This window comes from Rhinolophus ferrumequinum, chromosome X, assembly GCF_004115265.2.
Source record: "Rhinolophus ferrumequinum isolate MPI-CBG mRhiFer1 chromosome X, mRhiFer1_v1.p, whole genome shotgun sequence".
NCBI lineage: Eukaryota > Metazoa > Chordata > Mammalia > Chiroptera > Rhinolophidae > Rhinolophus > Rhinolophus ferrumequinum.
The window spans coordinates 92,555,144-92,562,522 of record NC_046284.1 but is presented as its reverse complement, the minus strand read 5'-3'; positions in this window follow the sequence as shown (position 1 = coordinate 92,562,522).

The window sequence follows — 7,379 nt, the reverse complement described above, 5'->3', positions numbered from 1 at the left end:
AAAGTCTGAGTGTAAGCTGGGTCATATAGTTTTAAAAGGACCTGCCAAATAGTTTTCCAGGGTGGCTGCATTATTTTATATTCCCACCAGCAATGTATGACAGAATCAGTTTCTCTGCATAATCTCCAGCATTTGGTGTAGTCACTAGTTTTTATTTTAGCTATTCTAATAGGTGTGTGGTGATATCTCATTGTGGTTTTAATCTGTGTTTCTCTAATGAGTAATGATGTGCTTATTTGCCATCTCTATATCCTCTTCAGTGAAATATCTGTTCATGCCATTTACTCATTTTCTAATTGGATTGTTTGTTTATTACTGCTGAGTTTTGAGAGTTCTTTATATATTCTAGATATAAGCCCTTGGTCAGATATGTGATTTGCAAATATTTTCTCCCAGTCTTTAATTTGTCTTCTTATCTTCTTTTTTTAACTTTATTTTTCAATTAGAATTGACATACAACATTATATTAGTTTCAGGTGTACAGCATAGTGGTTAGACATTTATATAATTTATGAAGTGATACCCCCAATTAGTTTAGTACCCACCTGGCACTGTACATAGTTATTACAATATTATTGACTATATTCCCTATGCTGTGCATTACATCTCTGTGACTATTTTTATAACGGCATTTTATACTTTTTAATTCCTCTTTTCATCTTCTTAACAGGGTCTTTGGCAGAGCAAAGTTTAAAATTTTGATGTGGTTTCATTTTAAAGTTTTAAACAAATAAGCGTGATCTCCTGGCCTGCCCTGTATTCTATACCAAATAAAGGCATGTACATATTTTATCCATCTGTCTGCCCATCTGGTCAATGTTTATTGAGCACCTACTATGTTTCAGGTTCAGTACCGGGTACTAGTGATCCGAAAATAAAATACAGTTGTCTTCAACTATTCACAGTCTAGTCGAACAGGGACATGGAGCATATGCCTTCCATCGGAATGTGGTAAGGGATGTCAACAGGCTGTGGGAGCCCGAGAACCAGCACCTGCTCTGGCCGGGAGAGGTGGGGAAGGCCATTCCTTGACTGTCTCTTTCACACAGCTTCTGAGGGACTGCCACCAGTTATGGACCATTTGAAATCTTAGTGTTATTCTAGCTATATATATATAGGCCATAGTGTATTATGTAAAAACATTTCCATGTTTTCATTAAAATTAGCACTGGTTCATTTTCTGGAATATTCTTTCCTCCTCCCAAAATGATTAATACCAAAATTAATATCCTGTGAGATTAACGGAGAATTCACCCCTGGATGTGATCATTTTTCAAGAATAAAATGACACCTGTTAGTTCAACAGGTGGTGTTCACTACGAAGTACACGCATCAAGGAAAGGTGTAGCTGGGTCTTGTTGTATAACAGTCCTTAGTCCTAATATAGCAACATTCATCTGAGACGCGGAAAGGACATGACTCACATGACAAGCTGCCTCATTTTGCAATGACTCTTTGAGGAAAGCAAGACGAGATTTATTATGCAGTGGTCTATATTGCAAGTAGAATACGATGTTCCCTCCCCAGGTAACTAGGGAAGTATGTCCAGCAAAACATTTGGGAGGAACCTAGAGATCCTTAAGTTAGAAGAGAGGTTAAACCATTGGTTTAGGCCACAGTGCTCCTCCAAGAATTTTTTAAAGTGTAAGGCTTGATCTTGCTTATATAGGACTGATCAAATTATCATTACAACAAATACTTGAGGCTCAAAACCTGAGAATGTTTTTTGTTTGTTCTCATCTCTCTCTCACCTTATCCTGTCAGTTCTCCCTGGATGATGTCCCCCCTTACATTTTCCCTTCCTTCCTATTCCTACTGCAGTTTGTTCCGGGCACACTTGACATCCAGCTGCCCAGCCTCAGCTTCTCTCTGCCCCAACCAACCTTGTATATAACTGCTATAGAATAAATGTTTGTACCCCTCCCCCTAAAGTCATACTGTCGAAGCCTAGTCCTTAATGTGATGGTATTAGGAGGCGGGGCCTTTGGGAGGTGATTACGTCATAAAGATGGAGCCCTCATGAATGGGATGAGTGCCCTTATAAAAGAGGCCCCAGAGAGCTCCCTTACCTCTTCTGCCATGTGAGGACACAGCAAGGAGGCGTCCTCTATGAACCAGGAAATGAGCCCTTGCTGGACACCAAAATCTGCCAGCACCGTGATCTTGGACTTCTAGCCTCTAGAACTGTGAGAAAAAAATGTCAGTTATTTATAAGCCACCCAGTTCATGGTATTCTGTTACAGCAGCCCGGGCTAAAACAGCAACAAAGTCAGATTTATATCCCAAATGCAACATTTCCTCCTGTCACTCCCCTGCTTAGAAATCTTCAGTTGCTCCCCACTGCTTACAAAATAAAGTCCAAATGGTTCATTCTCTATGATCCGCCTGAATCATAGAGTGGGAAAAGGCATTTCCAACGTAACTTTTCATCTCCCACTATTTTTCTTAACACCATGACCAACAGATGGTTGGCTCCATGACATCAAGGACTGATGTCTCTTTCATTCACCATTGTATCACTGCTTTGTGGGTTTTCTGGAGTGAATAAACCAACTATTCCCTCCAACCATTGTTTCCCAAACTCAGTTTCCAAAAGCTCCTTGGCCACTCCTACCCCCTCCAAGTTTCCACACACTAGGTGTCTTCTTCTTCCCCATAGTCAGAAACAGCCTTTTCCCTCCCCTGATTATCGGAATCCTCGCCATGTCTCCAGATTTGACAAACTGGCTCTTATTACACACACAACAGACTTCATCAAAGTCATGAGGAACATGTATATGTTTGAAGTCATACTTTGACTTGTGCAGAATAATTAATGTTCTGATATTCAACATTAAGTGTGAAAGGTAACACATGACAGATTCAAAAGCATTCCAGAGAGAAAAGAGTGGTGGCAGTTAGTGAGGTGCAATGTCTTTCCTTTCATAGAGCAGTTCTTGTGGAAGAAACAGCATTGCTGCTTTTTCTATTTTCAGTACAAACTAACACTTAACTAATCTAATTGTTATTCAAGTGAAGGTGTATAGCGACAAATCTTCATTTAATCTACAACTTTTGCAAAACAAACTAACATACAGTAGAGTATAAAAATAGGTGGTCTGCTGGAAAAATTGAACTCACATAAAGGGTTTACAGATTTTTCAAGGTAATTTGGAATACATAAAAAAGGATATTTATAATCTTTCTATGAGGCAAGAAGAATCAGGAAAAACAAACTCTCATGTACCCATCAACCCAGCTTAGCAAATAGAACAGTATCAAATAGTCCTCCTGAAGCCTTCTAGGTACATAGTACATCAAATAATCTGAATGAGCAGCCAATAGTTAAAAATCATGACATTGCACACAAGAATCTAGATATCCAGCCTTGTTTGAAAAACCTGGTACTACTGGCCCCGCATTCCCATAGAGAAATAATGGGCTGGGTTGCCCTCCAGTTCACCACATCCCACCGTGTCTGTATCTGGCTGCTGCTTTCCTTCATCCACATGACCTGTCTGGCTCCAAGGCATCTGAGTTCATAACCCCTGGCATGTGTTTCCTTTCTGGATTGGCTTTTTCTTCGTCACTGTTCAAGCACTCCATTTCCCTAGTTTTCCTGCTTCTGCTTTGGGGCAACTCTTTTTTAGGTAGAGCAGGACTTTTAAGAGGCAGTAGCCTCCATGGAGATGTGAAGATGAAAAATTGTTTCTGCCCTCAGTGGACGTGTACCCACAGCAGAAATTGACCTGTGCACAATTGTGTATGATACAAGACAGGCAGCAACAGCAACGGGCAAGGAAAAAGGGTTGTAGGAGCACAGCAGGGAGAAACTGTTAGTCAGGGTTCTCCAGAGAAACAGAACCAATAGGATATGTGTGTACAGTATCTACTACCTATCTCTGTCTGTTTATCTAGCCATCCATCCATTCATCGAGAGATTGATTTTAAGAAATTGGCTCATGTGATTGCGAAGGCTGGCAAGTCTAAAATCCGCAGGATAGGTTGACAAGCTAGAGACCCAGGGAAAGACCAAAGCCCTTCTGCTGGTAGAATTCCCTCTTCCTTGGGGGATCTCAGCCTTTTTCTCTTAAGGCCTGCAATAGATTGGATGTGACCCACCTGCATTATGGCTGGTAATCTGCTTTATTCAAAGAGTACTGACTGAAACATTAATCTCATCTGAAAAATACTTTCACAGCAACTTCAAGACTGAGTTTGACCAAATATCTGGGTACCATGGCCTAGCCAAGGTGACGCATTAAAACGAACCATTACAGACTGCATCAGTGCATGCATATGTGCATGTATAGGTTCAGGTAGAAATCTGAGAAGCAGGAATACAGGGGAAGAATATTTTGTGTGGAGGGAACATTGTGAACAAAGGAACAGAGGTGGGGTAATCTGAGTATGTTCAGAGTAATGAGCAGTGCAGCAGAGGAGCCAGGATGGTACTGGGGGTTGTGGCGGGGGCAAAGTGGACAAGACAGGCAGGGAATGGTGGGGAACAGGAGAAGATAGGATTGGAGAGCTCTAGGGAAGCTCAGTCGGGAATGACCTTGACTGCAATGGGGGATGTCAAAGGTTTTTGAGTAGGGAAGTGGCACAACAGGACGGTTTTAAGAAGAAAACTCTGGCAGACATGTGAAGGGTGGGGAAAGGGGGAGAGAGAGAGACAGGAAGGGTAGTGAGGAAGTTCTATGGATAATCAAGAGCAGGCTTGAGCAATGCTTAAATATTGGGGAGAATATGGTTTTTATCCCTGTGTGGGGAAAAACAGCTTATAAATATGTATATTGTTCTTGAGTTGGCACTCATGTTAAGAACAAAAGATTGCTCACTACTCATGTAGTAGTAAATGAAGGCCTGGACTAGGCAGTGAGACAAGGAGACCAATTTGAGAGGCATAAGGTGGGAAAGAGGAAGGGTCCATTTATGGGTAATTGGTAGGACAGAAGAGAAATGGAGTCAAAAAGTCACTGAGGTTCAAAGTCTGGGTGTGAGAAACGCTGTCCACGTTCTCTGAGAGAAAGAGCAGAGGAGGAAGCTGGGAGATGATGAGGAATCCCGTTTCGGACTTGCTGAGTTGCAGGTGTATGAGGGGTAGGGTTTCCAGGTGAGAATTCCTGTCCATTCTCAGGAATTTGTCCCCACTTTCCCGTTCCCGAATCCCGAGATACAAACTGTTTTCTGTTCTCCACGATGAATCGTTGCCACAAAGTGACGGCCAATACTACCAACCATCTGGGTTCAAGGAGCCGATTTTCCCAATTTCCCGACCAAATTTTCTTGGGATCCGGGAACGGGAAAGCGAAAAAATTCCCAAGAATGGGTGGGAATTCCCACCCAGAAACCCTAGCAATACATAGGAAAAATGTCTAAGAGATACACTGTGAGTAGTACGTTTATTTCCCATTGTGGGTATTACTGGGTTCACGGAGCTGATTTTACCCCGATTTCCCAACCAACTTTTCTCGGGATTCGGGAACTGGAAAGCGAAAGCAAAAAAAATTCCTGAGAAACGGCGGGAATTCCCACCTGGAAACCCTAATGAGGGGCCCTGGTTAAAGGTGTGGCCCTGACTTCACTTGGGGTGGCTTTGACTCCCAGCTCTGCCCCTCACTAGCCCTGTGAGGGACACCATGCCCTTGGGCCTCCCATCTGTACAGTGGGGGGGCGGTACCTTCCTTCTAGGGCTGCTGTGAGGATGAAATGAGCTAATAAAACGCGTGAAGTATTTAGAACAGTGCTTCTAAACAGACACAGAAAACAGTTGAAAATGCAGTTCTTTATCTTCCAGAGAATGTAGAGTTCCAAAGCACCTTCCCTGCAGGTCGCCCCATTCCAGGAGGTGTAGGTCACCTGCCCTGTGTGGGTGCTGGCACTCATAGACTTTAATTAGACCATATTTCCCTAACAAATCTTCCTTGTCTTTTGCTTCATAACATTAGGATGGCCAATATGAAGGGAGAATTTGCAGAAGGGCCAGGCTTCTACCTAAGTACACAACTGTGTATTTCTTAATAGAGAACACTGGGTTGGACAGTAGGATTCTGACTCCAATGACAATGTGTGTTTTTTCCACACCACCAAGAAATTCTCTGATACCAGTGGGGCCTCCTATAATTCAACTCAATTCTGACACTGTCTATCTGGAGCTAGCTGTGGGGACAGAGCCCCAAAAAGCAGTTTCCAGGCTCTCGGCCTCACATAGAAAGGTGCTGGCTCAGGTAGTAAATGGCCATCGACTGTGATCAAATGGCCATCAGCTGTGGCTAGTTGGCCGTCAGCTGTAACCAGTGAGCCATTAGCCATGAATATAACTGCCGTGGCTAGGCTAGTAGCAAAAAAAAAAGGGGGCAGCTAGCAAGAAGATGGTGGCTGAGTCTGCAAGCGGCACAGTGAGGGTTGAGAATTGTGTGGCTCCTGGTTCCTGTGTCTCCAACCCAGCCGCCAGAGAGAGTATAGTGGTGTGACTCCCCTACCTATGGCTCCGTGGGTGTTCCTTTTTGGCCTCACCATGTCCTGCGTTCTTATGTGGGGAGCGGGAGCGGAGACCCCGCCTGACACCCCGCATGACACTAGCGTTGATCCCACAGGTTAAGGGCTGAGTCCCACAAGACTGCCCCTCCCCCCGCTTCAGACACCAGTCAAAAATCCGGAGTATTACCTGTGCTTCTAACCAACCAGCTATATGGATTGGAGGTTTCAAGGACCCCCGACAGAAGAGATGCAAGGGACGAGGAGCTTTCCTGCCCTTTCCAGGCGCGCCACTCTCCCCAATCTCCACGTGTTCACCAACCCGGAACCTCTCTGAAGCTGGTCCCTTCGGGTTTTACGGAGGTTTCTTTACAGAGGTACAGTGAACTCACAGACTGAACTCATTCTCCAGCCCTTCTTCCCCAGAGGTGGGGGTGTGGGCGGGACTGAAAGTTCTAAACCTCCAAGCAAACGGTTGGCCTCACGGGCAACCAGCCCCCATCCTGAGACTACTTGCCGATCGTCGCCTAATTAACATAACAAAAGACCTTTAGCTCTCTCTTCACAAGAAATTCCAAGGGTTTTAGAGCTCTGTCAGGAATGGGTGGAAGATCAAATAGATATTTAGTATAGATCACATCACAGACAGTCACACCAAGATGTCTTTAAAGAAATAAAAATTGAAACATTGGCAAGGTTTTAAAAAACTTTCAACATAATTAGGCCTAATAGTCACTGACACCAATAATCACTAAGTAGGTGAGACAGGTTAGCCAGTATGATTGTTAGGTAGATAGGTAGGTCACTGGTAAGATAAAGAAAAGACAGTCTTATCCTAAAACTTCAGGTTTTGAAATCACTCCTTTGCTCCAGGACATAATGTAACAAGGCCTTGAGGTTAAGCATAAAATTCACTTTGG